The 20,651-nt window shown below is 45.0% G+C and overlaps 1 protein-coding gene across 6 annotated transcripts in view; it reads right to left on the reverse strand.

Moving 5' to 3' along the window:
- ZHX2 (zinc fingers and homeoboxes 2) overlaps positions 1 to 20,651 on the reverse strand; it is a 74,254-nt gene that overhangs the window by 32,548 nt on the left and 21,055 nt on the right. For 2 of the 6 annotated variants that reach the window (XM_066176624.1, XM_066176641.1), the window contains exons 2-3: positions 10,605 to 10,664; positions 10,107 to 10,168 (exon numbers count right to left, since the gene is read on the reverse strand). The gene's annotated coding sequence lies outside the window, so the exon portion shown is untranslated. Of the gene's footprint in view, positions 1 to 10,106; positions 10,169 to 10,604; positions 10,665 to 11,333; positions 11,519 to 12,153; positions 12,281 to 20,651 lie in introns of those variants that run through there. The other 4 variants (XM_066176631.1, XM_066176650.1, XM_066176657.1 and 1 more) reach the window with 4 other exon arrangements.

Below are 20,651 nucleotides of genomic sequence, written 5' to 3' on the forward strand. Positions count from 1 at the left end.
AAATTTCTTTCCTTTTGATAACATGCAACAAAAGAAACGTATTCATAAAGAAGCAACACTTATTAATAAGGGTGTGCTCCCTTCCACCCCATAGGCACACAAGGGCTGCTTCTCACAAGTGCTTTCCCCTAGTGCCTTGAGAGTATTTTTAGAGGGCTGATCCTGGCTTATTGAAGTCCTCTGAAATTTTGCTACTGCCTCCAGCAGTAGCAAGATCAAAGAAGAAAACTGCTTCTTCTCTGCACTCCTCCAGTATCAGAGGGATGGCCTGTCCATGGCCACTCAGAGGGTTCTTTTACTGAAGGTCAAACCATTGGAGACGTTGAGGAATACTTTCAGTGGAGTTGCAGATTTGAGCTCCGGTTTGAGGGAGCCGGAGGCAGGAGCTGGCACCGACCCCTTTGCACAACAAAGGGCACAGAGGACCTGTGTTCAGCCATCATACTCATCCCATACTCAGAGACACAGCAGGAGCCAAAAACTCAGCAGGAAGAGCCCAGACTTTCATGTGCATGGACTCTGGGGACGTAAAAGCCCAAGGATTCCTTTGTTTGAGATCCCACCTCTGGAAGCACCAGTTCAAGCTGTTATTCTATTATTGCACCACGATCATTTTAAGAATCCAGACATCTGAGATTCTGCTATGGGAAAGCCTGGGTTGAGCTGGTAAGGAAGCCTGGTCTGACAGACTGTCTGAGTGGAGGGAGGCAAGTGGGGCACCCCTCGGCCCACTGGAGCCACCCATGGTGAAAGAGTTTTGGTCCCAGCTCAGGTGCCACAGGTGCAACTGCCAAAGTGAATCCTGGATGGCCAGACAGGAAAATTTCTTGAACAGGAGAGCAAGGTCACATCAAGATGGGAATCCACTGAATACCTTATAGAAGAGCTAACCCGCCCCTGCCCCCCCCCCCCGGTTCCTCTTCGCATTCACATAGTACATAACAGCTAATACATACTCACTAGATACAATTACATATATAAGTAATGTAAAACACATTTTAATCCAGTAGTAAAAACAAAGACAATAAATGCAAGGCCATTCCCTACTAGAGCTCAAGTCCCCTCCTGTCGTAGGTGCCCTTCCTGAGCACTGCACCCCCTCCTCGCCCTTCCCTACACACACTCACAGCAGCATCTGAAATGCAGCTGCCCCAAGCACTGCGGGGTTTGATTCATCTGTTGCAAGCCTGGCTGGATTTCAGAGCTTGCCAAACACAGCGATAGTCTGGTTTGAGGCATGCAAGCAGAAGAGTGTACTTGGAGAACTGCAGACAGGAAACGTGCCAGTTTGTTTATACCTGAGTCATAAGTAATGTTGACAATGAAAACTGAGTCAACTCAGAGACCACCACTGTGCTCAGTGCCTATGGGATGCTCTACCCTAGTGCCACTATAATAGGGAAATTTGGACTATGCACAAATTAGCCATACAAGTATCACAGTTGTTTTGAGTGAAACTTTCGGTGATGCAAAGTACGCGACAGCCCTGCTGCATTTGCTGTGTTAGGAGACAGGAGCATATTCTCCAATACACAAGCACACTCACAGGTCCAAGTGCTCCTGCTTTCAAGACACCAGGCTCCCGACTTCCAACAGACATCTTCATGAGCAAGCAGCCACTGAGAAAACAACACTAGCAAAAACTACTGATGCAGAAAAAAAAAAAAAAAAAAAAAAAAAGGAAAGGTCTGGAACAGGTGGAGATGGAAAGTTCCAGGAAAGTTCATTGCAATCTCTCTCCCTTCAATTCACTGAACTCTATTCTATCCCTCAATGTTCTTGCCTATCAGGCAGACATGGAAGTAGCAGTGTATCTTTTAAATCCACTGGCACCAGTGAAGAGGAAAGCTAGCAAAGCCTGGTTTAGCTTTAAGTGGAAGGTTGAAGTGAGGGGAGAAGACCCCACGTTTAGGTTACATGGGAATTTGTGACAGATCACAAACTTGCAATGCAAGATGTGTACATGGATCCCAAACCACATAAAAAAAAACCAAAACAAAACCCCTTGAGCCTTGGGCTTCATTTCTGGGGAGTCCTTGTTACTGCAGTATCACTGAGCACTTGCTTGGGCAAGATGTGCCCTTCGCTCCCACACAGGGCTTTCTGCAGCTTGGATCCACCCTTATCCTCAGGGGAAGGAAACTCAGACCTGCCTGAGTGCATGCCATACCTCTCCAGACTACATGCAAGTCCCAAATTACTGTAAATTGAAAATCTGTATAGCACATTACACCCATACAGGGAGGCTGAGTAGTTGATGCTGAGCTGAGGACCTGACAGGTAAACTCTCACAGCAGTCTGTATTCACTGTGGAGCTTTTATTTCCCCTTATAAATCACATTTCAACTTTTCCAATACAACTCCCGTTCACATCTACCCAAACTGAAATGCAGGCTCACATCTTCTACCTTCTCCCTCTCCTGATGATCCTGATTTCCCTCCTTGGGAACAGCTTTCCAGACCTGCCACCCATCACAGCACTCAGGAGCATTATGCATCAGGGACTCCCCCAAATCACTCAGCACCAGGTCTGCTCCCCCACACACACTCCTGCCACAGCCAACCCGCCCCAATAGCCCACTGCTCACCTCTGCACCACCTCTGCTCAGGGACAGCAGAGCTGTCCTGACCTTCTCCACTCCCCCATCAGCTGTACTGTCAGTATTTTCACTATCAGCCACATCTCTCTCACCCATAACCTAGGGGAATTTCTCTTAGCATGTAGCCCAAGCAGGGTTATTGTTATTCTGCAGCACTTTTCTCTTTATACTTTGCAAAACTGGGCCATATGATGAAATTTTCAGGTAGAAATGTTATTTCTGTACCTTCTCACAACAATCCCCATTTCAGCTACTTAACCCACTGCCTTTTGATATTCAAATGCATCACTGCTCAGACCTCTACCCTTGCCAGTCACCATCAACCAAACCCTTCCCACCTCCTTCCCAAAGAACAGTTCCACAAGTTCCCTTTGAGGGCATTTGGGTCAAACCTCTCAGCCTCTCTTGTCCCTCTGAGGTGGCCTGATCACATCTGCTAATATAGCAATACTCACCTCTTCCCCTCCACTGGTAATGCCAGCTTCATCCAACTGCTTGTCAGCTTCCCCCACAACAGCCACTGCCTGTCCCCACCCCATGCTGCCCCTGCGGCATGGCAGGACCTCCCACCATCCCACTGCAAAGCCTGTCCTGCCTGCTGCCTTGCAAGCCCCATGGAGACCCATGTTTGCTATGAAAACACTAACATTCGTTTTTTGCAGTGTAGCAGGTCCTTGGTGGTAGAAAATAAGAAGGATTCCTTCCCAGACCTCTCATGGAGCAGCAGCTGAAACAGGTGGCTGCAAGCATGTGCTGCTCTGTGGCTGTCACTATCCACCCAGAGACCCTGCTTCCATCACAGCTCCTGCCACATCCTAGGGTCACCTTTGGATTTGATCAGGTTGCCATCAGCTAGCAAAGGGGTTTAAAAAGGCATCAAAGAACTTAGCAAGAAGTATGGGATGCAACTTAGAAGGATTTTTTAAACAACTGCCTAACACATCCATAACTACTTGCTGTATTACTGCAGCAATAAAATTATTGCTCTAATTTTGATGATGACAACACACCTTCAGTGTAAATAGGAAGGAAAGCCTTAATTCTCTTCCTGGCTTGCGGGAACAGTTTAGACAAATCTTTAGCACCTTAGTTTACATGCCTGGGGACTGGTTTTGCAGATCTTTCCAAGCTGTCAAATCCCAGATGCCCAGCTATGAGCAATGTGTAGCAGAGATTAAGTGTGCTGCTTTGGAAGGGGCACCTGACACTACGTGACCAGAGCAGTGTGATGAGCAAGGACATCCTGCAGCCTGGAACACTGTTAAAGACCACCTACAGAAACGGTATAAGTCATCTTTGGTCAGGGTGGCATTCCTCTTGTCTACTTTTTCCCCATCTAGTTTAGGGCTCAGAGTTAAAAGGGGAGAGATATACAATTCTGAGGGCTATGCCTGTGACCTGGCTCAAACATCTGTCCTAATGCAGGGTGAAACATCTCTGGAAATGGTGCAGTCTTTCAACTGATGCTGGAAGTACTTAGACAGCTACTATAGAATAACTGCTTAACTTATGGGCAGCTGGGGTGAAATACAACCTAAGCCACCTCTCCAGGTTTACTTTCACTCATTTATAAAATGGGATAACAGCACCATTCCAGACTCTCTGAGAGTGAGAGGCTGAGCTCATGAATGCCCGGGTCTTGGCCAGCCACCACACTGACACATGATCGAGGTACACATAGCCTCAGACCCATCTGCCTCAGTCAAAACCCTCAACACCCTTCCCCTCCCCTCAGGAAATAAAGATGTTACCTTCCAAATAAGGTTTCAGTACAATATTAAGGAATGTGATGTGATGTGAACAGAGATGAAGTGTGCAATACTGAAGTTAATCACAGGAAATAGAGGCTGGAAGGGAATCCCATGAGAGCAACACATTTATTTCATTATTATATCACAGACGACATTAAGCATTCACTGAGTCCCTCAAGGCAGAAGTCTTGCATAAAAAGCATTCCCATTTACCAAGCATGATAGAACCTGAAACTGTTCTATAAATAAAGGTTATTTACAAAGAGCTGTTAAATATTTATTTTTCTCTGGAGACTGAGTTCTCTGTTCATTTATCTCTGTTGCAGAATCATTTGGTACCAGGGAGCAGAGGAGCTCACCTAAAAAAAGACTAGGAATTTGTCCAGAGCCTGATCCGGACACAGCACCAGCCTCCTCCACAAGCTGGCAAGGAAAAGCATGCAACCTGACACAGAGGGAACACGAAGCAAACAAAACAGGAATGATCTCATTCAGGAGGCAGAGGTAGAAGAAGGAACACCAGTGACACAGCAGCGATTAATAAATGCTATCACGCTGCTTCATCCTTACAGGGCTGCCTTGGCACTGTACATTGAAAGAAGTGACAACCTTCAATTGTGAAGAGTAACTGCAGATTTGCATTACATTTGCTTTGTGTCTTAGGAACAAGAATACATTTCTCACAACGAAAAATTAGTGATTTTTTACTTTTTTTTTTAATTTTTTGAAGCTGACAGATCAGAGTGGGGGACACATGACACAGGCTCAACCAAAAAAAAAAATGTGGCTCTGGAATACACTTCACTGCTACTAACCCTTTGTAGTAGTAATTGTAATAGTTCTTACTCCAGCTTGCCAAAAGCTGAGTTTTAATTAAATATTAAAAAGCTATTTGTTAAAATAACGTTTCCATGGCAACTAGAGAAAGCTAAAATACCCTGGCGCTTCTGACTCACAGCATATTAATCAACCACCAGCTATTATATAATGAGCACCTCCCTGCAAGCACCAGCAGGAGCCACTGAATGCCTGAATCCAGAGCTGGACTCTGCTCTCTGTGTGCTGGCTGCCTGCTCACAGCACAGGCAGGCCCGGGAAGTTACCTGGGCTCAGCCCAGGGATCACATGCCCAGATATTTTGGGGAAGCCATGCTGGAGGCCCCCAGGGTCAGTACATCCCTGTGGGGGCACACGGGGGGGTGGCACTGGGCAAGGGGAAGTTCTGGTGAGGGCCACAATCCAGCAGCTCCCCACATGCCTGCAGCAGTGGGGGCTGAGGTGGCTCCTTCCCACCAAGCCCCAACCACCTGCCTCCAGTGCTCGCCTTGCAAACGCAGTGCTCATTCCACATCTATTTCTGTAATTTATTTAAATTTTTTTTGCATTATTGGAATTATTTTTTGTAGCAAGCACCTTCCTACTACTAGGCCAACTGCGCAAAACTGAAGGAGTGATTAAACCTTGCAGGAACAAACAAGCTCTGCTGCTCAACCAGAAAAGCTTATTTAACAGATTCAATAAACAAAGAACAGCAGACAACCACTCCCCCATCACATCAAATGCCCCCAAAAGATGAAAAAACCCTTCTATACTCTATCCACGCACCACAACAATGGCAGACTCAGCCATCCAGCAGTTAAAGCTGCCTGTCATGTGGCTGCTGCTGGTCCTCACCACCAGCCTTTGGGAGGCTTTGCCCTGGGGACACTGTCAGAAGTAGTGGAATGTCTCCCATTGCCTTGTCCACGAGGAGTATCACCATATAGTCCAAAGGGATGGGAACAATTGCAGAAGGGAGTTGAGCAGTCGAGGCCAGAGCAGTATTACTTCAGGGGAAGTGTACTGGGAGGGAGAAGCTACATTGGTCAGATGGAGTTGGAAACCACCTTCCTCCTCCTCAGTGACTCAAGTTTTTGCTTTTAAGCCCCCTTCCTCCTTTTTTTCCAACGAAAATAAATACCTAACCACGCAGTTATTAACCGAAAGGAATGTGATGAATATTACAGCATCTGTATGCCAGCTTCGGTTTCCTGCTGCTTTGTTTGGGTGTCACAGACTGTGGCTATGACAACCACAAGCAGTTATTGGACTGATGTCATTTGTGACATCATACTTAATGGAAAAGAAAAGGAAGAAGAGACCGTATAAAAAATAAGAGTGGAGCAAGATCCCAAAGAACCACCACACTGGGGCTGCTGGAGAGGCAGGTAGGAGCAATCCCACCCTTACGAAAGCCCAGGCAGCACTAAACTCTTGGGAAAACCTGCCCTGGGCTCTGATATGGAACTGCAGATTAGCAGTTACAGGAATGCTATCCTCTCACCCCTTCTCATCTGGGAACTGTAATGGAGGCTTTTGGCTAAGTCTCATCTCTCCTGACTAAATTTCTCCTGCTCTCCAACCAAATTCTCCTCCACATCTTTATCCTTCAGTTTTAATAGTATTTCTCCCCTTTTTAAAATAAAACAGTCCATCCAAAATTTCCAGATAGTCACCTGATGGAGCACTGGGAGAATGAGCGCTGATTTTGTGAGGAGTGCACTGTTTGGAGGGGTGGCTTTGCTGGTGACAAGTACAAGTGACAGTTTCAGGTCTGCCACAGCTAGAGCCCAATCTCTTTACCCGCATAAGAGCAAGGAGGCAGCACCACTGTTGCATTTGGCAAAGCCGTTTCTGTACGTAGTTCTGGCATCCCTAAGACACACTGTTGTCATTTTCTCTGCAGAAAACGTTTGCAAATTCACTGCTCAAGCTCCAAGAAACAAAAATAACCCCAAATCCATCTAAATCTCATCTGATAAGAGAACAGCTTACTGCAACAAGTATTTTTTTTTAAAGTTATACATCCAGAAGCCTTGACATAAGTGAGTTAATTTCTCCAAGCTACTTTTGCCCAAAGGACAGCTTCTCTGTCCATCCTGCCCCCCTCTCACCAGACCTGCTGTACCTTTGCAGTCCAACACTGCAGCCTGCCCTGGGCATCCTGTCATCTGCAGCCACCTCACCAACCTGTCCTTACACAGAGCGTCCTGGGGTGGGAAAGCAGCCACACAACCACGTGCCAGCTGAGGATGCTTCTCCCCAAGCACATACAACCTGAAGGAACCCCTCCCCTGCATCCTCCCAGGGCTTGGTTCCCCACCAAGGGATGGCTCTGCCTTGCAGCGAACAAAACTCCATCAGGTGAATTCTGCCCATAATAAAGTGGGCATTGCTTTTAAACAGCAGGACAGAGATGGCTGCCTTACAAAGGGATGGGGAATTAAAGCCTAACAGGTGAAGCAACCACCACTTGCAGCTTGCTCATAAATGTCCCCAGGCACACTGGAAGTGGCAGGAACTTCCCAAACCAACACCTTCCCTGACGGCTCCTAACAGAGTGTGTCAGCTCTTGGTCTAGGCCCCTCTGCAAGGGTGTCAGTCAAAGCCACACCGAGCCACTGTTGACACCCACACTGCCACCCCTCATGGGGGACAGGCTCATCTGGGAGCAGCCACTGGCAAGTTTCACCTGCAGCTGCTGGTGGTCAAACAGAGAAAGGGAAATTACAAAAAAGCCTCTTTTTCCTTCTCTTCATCAGTTCTCCCATAAAACAACTGAAACATTTTGTAGGGCAATACTGCCAGAGGACAGAGAGTGCAGGCTTAGAAGAGCTGAATTCTGTGCAGGAGGTAAGTTTCTCAGTCAGCACTGTCCCACTGCAGCCATCTCATCCTCCCAGTGCCTATCATGCAGCCAGAGTGTGAGAAGACAGGTAAATGGGAACTTCCAGTCTCCTTTCATTGCTGAGCTGTGATTGTATCTTGCTGCAGCAATTTCAGAGCCATCTGAGAACACACAGCAGTTGCCTGGGGAGCTTCCAAGGAGGCTACTCTTGGCTCTATCCCTCATAACACAGCTATAATATATCAGGGGCACTTGTGGATTACATGCCTGTATCAGCACTGCTGTTTTACTTCGATTTAATGACACAGACAACACCTATGTAGGACCAGCAAGTCCTCCTTTGAAGAGCAGGAGAAGTTCCCCATGTTCAACCCCTTTGTGGAATCAACCACCACAGGGGTGCATTAGGATGTAGATTCATTAGGTCCTGAGAAAATGCTTCCCAGATTTCAACTGCCTACCTAACAGAAAAACAATCAATTTTGGTTTTGAAATGAGCAAAGAGCTTTTCTAGGATGTGGATATACTTTGAGAGACACAATATAAACACATGGCATACTTCTGCTGAATTTTCTTCACTAAAATGGGTATCTATTCATCACTCTGAAGCCAACACAGCTGTTAAAAACAGAGGCCAGAGCCCACCCTGTACAATGCTTTATAAGTGACTCACAACAAATAAGCCCTACAGCTCAATTAGCAGGTCTTGTGTGACAGTCTAAACGCCAAAGAGTTAGAAGAAAACATTTGTGATTCAAAGGAAGAATATGAACCATGGACCTAGCTGAAGGAGATCAATACAAAGCTCTGTCATCATTTCACATCCCTTTTTTCTCCAGTAACTTCATTCATTGCCAGAATCCTTTACAAAAGGGTGAAAGGATTCAATTTTTTCACTTACCAGTTTCTGAATGTTTGATAGGTGTTTATTAGGGAATTTTAACCACACCTCCACCAAACATGGATGGACTAGACATTTCTTTTTCAGGCTGATTTTGATTTGGGGTTTTATTCCACTCTAGCCTAAATACATTTTTGTTGTTGTAACAGAAAACAGGCTTAAGCCACTGAAATGAAAATAGAAACAAAACTCTGCTGATGTCCAAGTAACCACAGATTGCCATCACCACAGAACAGGGTAAAAACAGGACAGGAGTTGAGCCGATGATAAAATCCTCAAAAAGAACCCTTATTCAACCCCTCTGCTAATAAAATTTACTTACAGAAAGCAACAAAGTCCATAGCAACAGCACCCAAATTTTAGCCCTGCTATCCAGCTTCAGAGCAGAGAAGCTGCCTCAGGAGCCCACACTGTGCAAGGCACAGAGGCAAAGGCCCCAGCCAAGACTTCCTGAGGCTCCTTTAGAACTGGCGGGCCCACCTGGAGAGCTACAGACTAGACACAGCTGCTGGGAAATCCCAGCCCACACCCTTTAGCAATGCACAGGAAAAGGTGGTAGGGCAGCTGCTCTTCAAATATAGATTTTCAGGGTTTTTTTTTTTTGTTTTCTGTTATATATAGAAGCTCCTGGCAAAGCTGCTTTGAAACAAGTGTGCTGGTGTCTCCAGAGATATAAAACGTCCTTCAAAGCTATTTTATCACATTAGGGAAGACCCAAATATTGCATAGCTTCTATTGTGATGACAAGGCTGGGTTGTTGTCCATTCACACAAAAACAACCTCACAGCCAATCTTTTTCCCTTGCAAAAGATGCAAGCTCACTTGCCAAGGAATGCCTTAGCTCTTCAGCAAGATTCTGTCTTTCCATAGGTGGTAAAGCTTAGAAACAGCAAACAAGCTTCAGATGGTGCTAATGGTACATTCTGCTGACCATATTCTCAGTTAAATGCATTCATGTGGTTTATATCTGTAGTGAGATAATCATTCAGCCTATGTGGTAATACAATGCTGACTTTATTTTATGGGTTGCAAAGAGGTGCCAAAGGCACTCAACTTGTTCCAAAAGACTGGATTTGCTGTAAACATTTCTTGAAATGTCTTAAAAAAAATAAATAGAAGATTCCCCTTCTGTTTGGGCAAGCTTGGATTTCTCATGTAAAGGAAAATGGAAAGAAAAAGCTACTCACTCACAGCACTTGATTTCTTACATCCTGGGAATCTCTTGGAAGGCAAGCAGTACTTCTGATACCTACAAAAGTGAAAAGAAACATGTAAGTCAGGGAGAAAAATAAAAGAGAAGAAAATAGCAGCCATCCCTTCCCTTTTATGAGAGATAATTTTGGTTTTTTTTACCAGCACCAGGAATGCCAACAGTAATTCCAGCAATTTCTTTTTCCACTTACCACCACTAACAAGCAATTTGGAAGATTTGGTCCTCCAGCCCTTTTACAGTAACACGATGAACTATGGGAGCCTCTTGGGGGAAAAAAAAATCCACATTTCTTAGGCCAAGTAGACAGTGGAGAGCGCTCACACTGATGTCCTAAGATACCTCCACTGGGGTTTGCACTGGAAATACCCACAAAACATCTGCTGCAGCTGCCATGTTCCAGAACAAACTCTTTGGCTACTGGGAACCTCTACAAAATGCCATCAAAATTGTCCTTCTCTTTAAAGGGACTCACCTGCTGTCTCCCAAAGCTAAAGTTGGCGTTCCTCATTTTTGCCTTTTTTTTTTTTTTTCCCTAAAAAAACAGGAGAGAAAGGTTTAGCTTCAGCAGCTGCAAGAGCCGAACTGAACAGAAAAATATTCCCCTATGGCAGTGGCTGTATACACACCTAAAAACCACTGTGCCTGCAGGTCTGCAAGAGTGGCTAAAGAGATAATAAACAGCCAAGGGAATGCTCTGAGTAAAAGAAATACAAACAGAAGACCACCCCACAAGCCCCCCAGGAAAAGAGGCAGAAGCTTATTGATTGCTTCAGCAGGACTGTGAGCACAACCTGCACTTTCAGCTCAAGCTGAAGTATTTGGGTTTGAAACTCCAGACTCCTGTTATCTGACCCAAGGAAGGTCCGCTGACAAACTCAACTGAAATCACTTGGAGTCTTTTGCTGCTTCCCAGCAGGTTAGGTTGATATTTTTTTGGATCTTTTCAAAGGAAGATATGACTTGATTTCCTGAAAGAGCACACTGGCTACTGGAGGAGCTGGGAAGCCAGAAGCTATTACACAACCACAACCATATTTTAAGAGCTTAGGCTAGAAAAAGCTGCATGTTTATTCACAGATAAAAGAGAAACTGCTTCCCGCTTTGCTCCATCTAAGAGTAAGGCAAAAAAATGCTAGCTGCACTGAATTGTTAAAGAGAAATAAAACACATGGGATAGCTGCAGATTTTGTGCTATTTATACCTCCAACACTTTGGGACCCAGCAGGCCACCTTCTGCTGCTCTTCCTCCCTCTTTTGGGTCAAATTCTCCATTCTCACATGGTAAGCTTAAGATGAAGCTGTTTCTGTATTTAATGAGTTTAGTCCAGTTACATTTTACTAAAACTGCTATCTGAAATCCTGCTTTTTCAGTGCTGTGTCCAACACGCAAAAGTGACCCTACAGCTTGCCAACAAAACTAAATCCAAACCTATGAACAACACACTTCTAAAGAACAACAAAAGCACCTAAAGTGCAACACAGGCCTGTCCTTCCCCAATCTCAAACCTCTGCTTAGAATGTTAAGTAAAATAAATATATATGTGTCTGGTGCTGTTGTTTCTTGGGACTGTATAACGACCCTCACAATTTTTGGTACTTCTCCTAAAGACCCAGCTGGTGAAGCTTTTGCAAGGATCTTCTTCACTTTTGGAAACATAGAGCAGAAAGAAATCTTCAGGGTTATTACATCCAATCCCCTGCTGTTGTAATCACACTGCACGATCCTCTTCAGAAAGTATGCAGAAAGTTTCTGCCCCTTGCGACTATGAGAATATGACTGGGTTTAACAGAACAGCTCAGAAACAAGTTGGTAATATATGTGTGCATATATATATATATATATATATATATACACATACATATTTCAGATCTTTCAAACTATTTCACAGTTCTGGGAGATCCGCTACTGCCTTTGAATGCTTGGAGTTAGGAAACAGTGAAATGAAGGAGTCACAAACATGTTTCGTATAGAAACATCAGCTTTTTTCAACAGGTGGGTAATTACTATTGAAAACTCTTGCCTGAGTTTGTTTGTCTTGAGCATCCCTGCGTAGGCAGCTCTTGAGCAGCCTCCCATGGGGACATGCTTATTCCAAGGCAGCACAAGGCAGGAGAAGCAGCTTTCCTTGCCATGAAAACACAGCTTCCCTGAAATGCATCACAACGCTGGGATCAGGAAAATTCAGGCCAGACCTCCCCTCTGCATAGCAGGCATTCATACAGCCATCATCATTTCACCCACATGAGCTGTGCCACACCAACACCCACAGAGTAATGGACAAGAGCTGGGGAGGTCTGTATCTGCTGACTCCCATGTGGTGTCATGCTGAGTACACCTACAGAACAGTTAATGATGCTTCCTGAGTTACCACACACCTCCTGGTTGACAGGAATTGCCTGTCTGTGTGTTTATGTGGCCCACAGCATGCAGTGAATAACTCCAGCTATCCCATCCAATCTTCATTCTCTGCACACTGAGGAGACTCAGCCACCAGCTGCTTCATCATTCTAGATTCTTTCCAAAACAACATCTCATGGCAAAACAAAACAAAATAAACAAAAAGGCTTTTACATACTTTATAAACAGCAGCACTCCACATGGTTTCTGCAACCCAAACACTACAGCACAAACCACCTGAAAATGGGACTATTTTGCTTTATTCACCATGGATTTTTTTACAAAAAAGACAGATTGTCGAGATATCTTCCGAGAGCTAAAAGGTAAATCTCGAGCTGCTGTTACAACAGTAAAGAGAAATAATGGTACTTTTTAGATGCTTGACAGAAAAGTTCCTTTGAGATTCTCTCAACCTACAGAAATTATAAATTTTGCAAAAGCATATTTTACAGAGAGAAACTGAATTGAAAGCCCTCAAAGCACTAGCTTTCCCAAGCTGTGCTTGAGATCAAGGAAAATAAACCCCATACACCTCTTGACTTCTTTTCCTGAAGATGCCAGTTCGGTGGTTTAAATCCTGGGGTCAGCTGAAAGCATCCCCATGGGGCAGGTCATGCCAACTCCCCACAGCTCAACCAGCTTTGGTGCTCCCCCGCAGCACTGCTGATCCATCAAAAGGCCTGACTGCCTCAACTCCCCAAACTGGTGGTACAGGCAATAGGTTGGGAAAAGCTTCCATCACTAAGCTAACATGCCCAGGATGTTGCTTTCCTTTGCCGCTGGCTCAGCCAGGCAGGAACACAGCAAGTCCAGGATACAAGGTGGGGCACTGGCAGCCACCCACCATGTCTCTGCTCCTCACTCCCTGGTGTTTGTATCATACTAGGCATTTATTAACTTTTCAGTGTAGCTTACACCTTTATTTCCCTAGAAAACACCCTGATCAAAATTACCACCTTAGCGATCTGAATTACTTCTAACAGCAGAGTAGCAATGCCTTCTATTGAATTAAATATGCACAGCTGTGCTGGAAATGGGGGGTTTGCAGCTTCTCCACTGCAGACTGTTATTACAGCATGATTAGCAGATACAAATGTTCTTGAAAGTAGTCTGTCTCCACACACTGAAAGTCGCAGTTATCCCAACAGCTCCCAAGAGCCTCAACAGCTCCTGCTGGTCCAGTGCTCGTTAAACATTCACCAAGCCTGGCAGACCACAGCACCATGGACTAACATGCTCATGGGCATCCTTGCCTTTAATACCTTCTGATAAAGCTATTAAAATTAACCCATCCATGCCCCCATCCCTACAACAGACAAAATACAACTTAAAGTTTACATCTAAACCCTAAGTATGCAGTGAAAAAGCCACTAAAAATCCCACAGTCCTCTGAATTCTCTGAGTAAGTGCATACACGCTGTGCAGATGGTGATGCTTGGACAGACCACGGGGTATCTCCCACAGCACTCCATCCCCAGAGGTCTTATCCCTGTCCCACTCAGCCCTCAGAAGTCCTTCTCCAGCCTTTTGAAGAAAGCTTAAAAGTAGAGGGCTATTTCCATCCCAGAGTGGCTGCTGCTGGCAGCCCCTGAGCTCCCCCAGAAAACCACCGGTGCTGACCTGCAAAACACAGAGCAGGAGGCCCCTGCTAAGAGGCATCATCTCCACTTTGTTAGTGTGACAACCAGTCGCACAAGTTCCTTATCCATGCTGCACAATTTTCAGGGATCTGTGAGCAGAAGCTGTCCCAGACAGTCAATCCAAGGCTGCACATGCTGCAGCTCTCCAGCCTTAGCTTCCTCCAGGAACGTTTCTATAAACTACAGGAATAGACCAAACCCCTCTTTGCAATGCCTTCTTGATATTACCAGCTGCTTTTGAAAATATTAGAGAAGCATAAAGATAAGCAAAGAGAAAATAACAGCAAAATAGAGAGTAAATAAGATAAAAACAAAATTAGCCGTCTTTAAAAAAAAAAAAAAGGAAAAAATTCATCATTCTAGGCACATTTTCACTGTGCAACACTGTCCCAGAAACAATTCCTCCTCTCTCTGAGATTTAGAAGATTTCAGAAAATGTGTTCTGTGCCAGGTTGAAACTTTTCTCGTATCCCTCTAGGGAGAAGCAGGAGCGTGATCCTCCAGGGACGCAGACGGCTGAACCAGGCAGCCTGGGCAGCCATCGAGGCCACCTTCACCTGACTGTCACCCCCAGAGGACTGCTCCAGCTCCCGGGGCACTCAGGGCTGCCCAGGGCCCAGTTGTGCCCATTCATGGTTTTACTTGAAGCTGGTAAGAAGCAGCGTGGCTGCTGGCTGCAGTCTGCCTTGGCTACAAGGTGAGAGAGGGGCTGGCCCGGGTCCTGGCCTGGCTTCCCTGGCACTGGACAGACAGACAGACAGTGATCCTGCCACTTCTCATTGCAGTGCTCTCTTGAAAAATTTGCAAATGAACAACAGCATTAACCCCACAGGCCCAGCATGGGGAGATGACCACCCAGTTCTTCACTGAGGTCCTACAGCCTTTCTGCACCTCACTTTCCAATGCTAAGTCTAGTTCATTTGGAACCAGAGCGGTGAACCAGAATGAAAGAGAATGGGAAAGCATTGCTCAAAGTGGATTATATTTACTTTTCAACACATCCCCCAGTTGCAGATGTCAGCACAGAGAAAGGTATATTACTTTCTTTCCTACCTCCTTAACTGTTCCTAATTTCCTTCAACAAATCAAAGTGTTTTCTTGAAGGGTGAGAAATCTCAGTCTTGTACTATTTTAAATTGGCAGCAACGGGTTTAGAGCAAGGAGAAGAATGTTTGATCGCATAAGAAAATTCAGCCAGAGAGAGACAGAGAGAGTGATGTCCTGTAGGGTTCTGGCTAAGAAAAAGTTCATTATTAATTTATTTGGCTTTTAGTAAGGTTAAACTATTTCACATTATTCCTCTTAACCCTTGCACTTCAGACTGTCACCCTCTGGTTAGTTATCTACATGGCCATAGTAGTAAAGGTGTTGGAAAACAGCTGTCAGACTTCTTCTCTGCCAGGGCCACGATTGAGAATTGTTTTCTAGCACAGTGGCTGCTGCATTGTTGGACACTTTTTCTGCCCAACATATGTACAGAAATAACTTTTTATTTTTAAGCAACCAAGTTGAGAACTGTTAACCTGCTAATTAATTTTCAACACCATGGGATGTCCCCTTATATAGTCACATAATCATTTATGTTGGAAAGAACCTTTATGCCAAGTTGACCACTAAACCACTTCCCTAAGCACCACATCTACATGTTTTTTAAATACCTCCAGGGATGGTGTCTTCACTGGACACTTTTTCAGTGCCTGACCACCCTTCCTGTGAAAAACTGTTTGCTAATATCCAATGTAAATCTCCCCCGGTGCAATCTGAGGCCACTTCCTCTCATCCTGTCACTTGCTACCTGGGAGAACAGACCAACCCCACCCTGCTACATGCTCCTTTCATGGAGCTCTAGAGAAGGGTAAGGTCTCCCCTGAGCCTCCTTTTCTCCAGGCTAAACACCCATAGTTCCCTCAGCTGCTCCTCATCTGACCTGTGCTCCAGACCCTTCCCCAGCTCCACTGCCCTCCTCTAGACAACCTCCAGCACCTCAATGTCTTTCTTCAAGTTGAGGGTCCCAGAACCAGACAGGATTCAAGGTGTGGCCTCAACAGTGCTGGGTACAGGGGGCAATCCCTGTCCTGGTCCCGCTGGTCGCGCTGTTTGTGATCCAGGCCAGGATGCCACCAGACTTTCTGGCCACCTGGGCACAAACTGACTCATGTTCAGCCACTGTCAACCAGCATCCCCAGGTCCTTTTCCTCTGGGCAACCTTCCACTCTTACCCACGCCTGTAGTCCCTGTGTTCAGATCCATCCAGGTGTCATACAAATTTGATGGAGATGCTTGGTGGAAGTTGTACACTGGGGACAGAGCCAAAAATCATACACTCCTTCCACTACCCACCGAATACCCAAGCTCATAACAACAGCTTGTTAAATGTTAAAGAATAGGAAAAACCAAAGGGTAAACTGAAGCAAACACAACAGAAAAACATGATAGCCCATATCAGTCCCCATGGTCTAAATGGATGTGCCAATTTGGGAAGGACAGGGATCATCATTCAAGGCTGCCTGTCAGAGCAGGCAGGTGGGGAAAGTGTTGTGAGCAGCAACACATCAGCACAGCTTCCCATCTGGATGATGCTAGACTGCAGCCAGAAGCATCACCAGCTATTGTCACTGTTCAGATCCACTGTCAGAGTCACACAATTCAAGGCCTCCCAGTATGACTGCTAGGTCTGGCCTGGTCTCTCCAGTTTCAGCCTGATTTCCTCACCACATGACAGAGCCCGGCAGCAATCACTCTTTTCCCTTGCTATTTATTCATTCCTCTTTTGTTTCCCTCAACCCTCAAGCTGAAAAGAAAAAAAAAACAAACAAACAAAGGGAAAAAACCAAGACTGATCAAGACCAGACAGTGACTACATTTTGCTGCCATAAAAATTAATACAAGAGGAAGGGGTTTCCCTTTTCTGGCTGTTTAGACCATTCCTACTTTTGGCTGTAAGCAAATGTGTTTGCAAATTCCTGCTGAACACAGCAGCCATCAGTGCAAAAGTGGTGCAAGAAATGAAATGAGCACAGGATATAAACATAAAGCAAAAGATCAATTTGCTCTTCTCAAATAATTGTCTTTGTGCTTCATTTGCCCATGAAGACCAGCACTGTTGGCTGTTATTGAGTCTCGTTTTCAGTAAGAGCATCCATGTCCCCATACATGGAAAGTTCAGTGAGAGGTACCTGGGTCAGCTACCAGTAATCACAGACTGTGGGAAAGGCTGCCCAGAGTCCCTTACATGTTGTTATACATTCCTGTTTGGCCCTGAGTTTCAGCTGCTCTTCTCACTGCAAGCTTCTGGAGCTCCTATTTGATGGAAGCATCGCCCAGGGCATGTTCCTGCCGGCTGCACTTCTCCCAACCGCACAGCTCCAGCCCTGTCTCTTCAGTTTCCCCATGCTCCAGTAAATAGGGCCAAAAGGGGAAAGTCTGCATACACTGAGACCTTAAAAAAAGTGACTGACCCCAAGGACTGGGGAGGGTTGTGGAAATCCCCACAAAGCAGCTGCTTTTGTGGCCTTTTCTCTCTATCCTGGGGATAGACAACACAGCCCGGGCAATGTGTCTGCTTATTCTGTTAAGAATCAGTAACTTTGGGCCCATCCTTCCCCTCCAGCTAGACTTTAACTTTTAAGGCCAAGAATACAAAGGGATGGAGTGAAACTCTCCTACAGCCTGTCAGTCTTGCTGTCCCACAAACTTATCCTATCAATTTATCACTTTAACTGCACTGATGTCTGTATTGAACACTGATTTGTTATGTGTCTGGATACACAGCCCTGAACAGCCTGGGATGTTTTTGGAAACCAAGGCAACAGAGGTTCACTGAATGCATGATTCCTCCAGATCTAAGTACTGTTTTGGAATAAAATTGAAGTTTGGATCTGCCTTACTTCAAGAAGTGAGTCCATGAGGAATCTCATGAGGTTTAACAAGACCAAGTGCAAGGCGCTGCATCTGGGTCAGGGTATCAATCCTGGTGTCAATCCAGGCTGGGGGATGAACAGAACAAGAGCAGCCCTGCTGAGACATGGAGGTGCTGCTGGATGAGATACTGGACATGTTCCAGCAATGTGTGTTTGCAGCCCAGAAAGACAAACATCCTCAGTTGCATCAAAAGCCCGTGGGCAGCAGGGTGATAGGAGTGATTCTACCATTCTACTCTGCCCTGGTGAGACCCCACCTGCAGTTCTGTGTCCAGCTCTGGGGCCCTCAACACAGGAAGGACATCAACCTGTTGAAGGATAGAGCACCTCCCCTACGAGGAAAGGATGAGAGAATTTGGATTGTGTAGCCTGGTGAAGAGAAGGCTTCAAGGTGACCTAATTGCAGCCTTCCAGTACTTGAAGAGAACTTACAGGAAAGATGGGTCAAGAATATTTACAAGGGCATGCAGTGCCAGGACAAGGGAGAATGGGTTCAAATTGAAGGAGTATAGGTTTACGTTAGATACTATAAGACAATTCTTTACTGTGAGGGTGGTGAGACACTGTCACAGGTTGTTCAGGGAAGCTGTTGATGTCCCATCCTGGGAAGTATTTAAAGGGCTCTGAGTAGCCTGATCTAGTGGGAGCTGTCCCTGCCCACAGCAGCGGAGGTGGAACGAGATGATCTTTAAGGTCCCTTCCAATCCAAAACATTCTGTGATTCTACTGGAATACATCTGGAGCACCAGATACTTTTTATAGCTTTCTACCCAATTCAGGATCCAGGATATAATTATGTATCTGAGAGAGAACCCTGCTACTACTTGGATACACCTTTGGCACTCACTCCAGCAGAAGCAGGTTTGAACCAAGGAGATAAAGTGCAATTCACATCCTACTGTGAAGACTGTTCAGGAGAAATGCACTTTCACCTTTTAAAAATCAGACAAAATCAGATTTCATACAAAACTTAATTTATCCTTCCACATAACCAGTAACATGACATTAAATTTCTTCTATCCCATGATATATTTAATGAGGGGGAGAAAACCAGACAAGTGCACACCCCTTTCTCCAGTACTCCTTGTTATTCTTCCAGAACAATTCTTCAAAGCTACTGAGATCACTGTATGTTACCTCCTTTTTGAAGGATCAGATACATTGCATCAAAAAGCATGCAGGAAAAGTTCTAGGGCATGAAACCAATTTTTGCACACTTTTATCTGGGTCAGCTTTTCTATTGATTCTGCAAATACTGTATCATTTTTTTAAAGTTAAGGGTTTTTTTAGTTTAAAAAGAAAAAAAAAGAGAACATCAGAACTTAAGTCAAACATCCATCTGAGTCAAGGACTGGTTTTGTTGGGTGACTCCAAATCAGAAAGGCAGGTTTTTTTATAATAAAATTCATCTAACAGTGAAGGGGCATCTGGATCGACTTCTAAACTCAGTAAATGCCCTCTTCCCATACTGCGTGTATTTTCATTAATACCATTAACACCATCTTTGCTGTTAGGTGTACAAAATTTAACAACAGCTGACAACATCTAAAAAAGCTAACAAGAAACAAACACATCAAAACCACTCAGACACATGTTTTAGCATTAATTCCTCCCTTCCTTTCTCTGCTCCTCTGCCAAGTTTTTCTCCATGGTTATGAACTATTTGGCACAGCCTCCAGCTTTGCTTTATGTTGTTTCATCAACCAATGTGTGTCTTGAGGTGCACTGAAATAGAAATAATAAGTAAGAACTGGCCTCAGGTGACATCCTGTATTAGGAGATGACTTATGGCAGACATCCTGAAGATCCTGTATCAACTTCATCTGTACACCCACGTGGCAGATGGAGAAAGGACCCTGTTTGAAGGACTCCTACCATTAGGTGACAGTTTGTAGTATGGACAACTCAGAAAATTTGCTTACAACTTCAGATGACAGCAGGAAAAAAAAAAAATAAAGTAGTTGGGAATTCCAATTAGGTTGGTGAAAATAAAGAGCTAATGAACTGTCTCTCAAGTGCTTTTCCAGAATGAAATGCTTTTACTTCTGAGAGATACTTTTTGCATATTTTGATAGTCGTGTGATGCTGTGGTGGGAACACCACCACATTGTCCAACAGCCTGATTATCAAATGTGTTTCTGCTGAAAGCTGGGTGCCTGCTTTGACAAAACCTTGTTTCACAGGGATCTGGGCACATGGGAAGAGAGCCTGTGCACTTCCAAGGCAGAGCTAAGAGGGGTCTGACTGAGCATTTATTCCCTGGCTCTGGGACACTTGTCTGGCATGCTCAAGATCCAGAGGATTGTCTGGACAGATCCATCAACCTTTTTATACTCACTTTTCCCAGTCTAGATAGCTCGGATGGAAATATGAGTAATCATTTCTATCACACCCACTGTCTGACACAAACAAAACCCCCAGCCTAACTGATTTCTGATATGCAAATGATTAAACCCCAACACTTTCTTGCCATGATTTTACCCCATTAAGCCTTGTCTTCATTAGGAACCTTGCCAGTCCTGGGTTGCTGCTGGATGCTGCCTCCAGCATTGCACATCTGT

Source organism: Chamaea fasciata, unplaced genomic scaffold, assembly GCF_029207755.1.
Source record: "Chamaea fasciata isolate MVZ Bird 193981 ecotype frontalis unplaced genomic scaffold, bChaFas1.0.hap1 SCAF_1, whole genome shotgun sequence".
Classification (NCBI taxonomy): domain Eukaryota; kingdom Metazoa; phylum Chordata; class Aves; order Passeriformes; family Sylviidae; genus Chamaea; species Chamaea fasciata.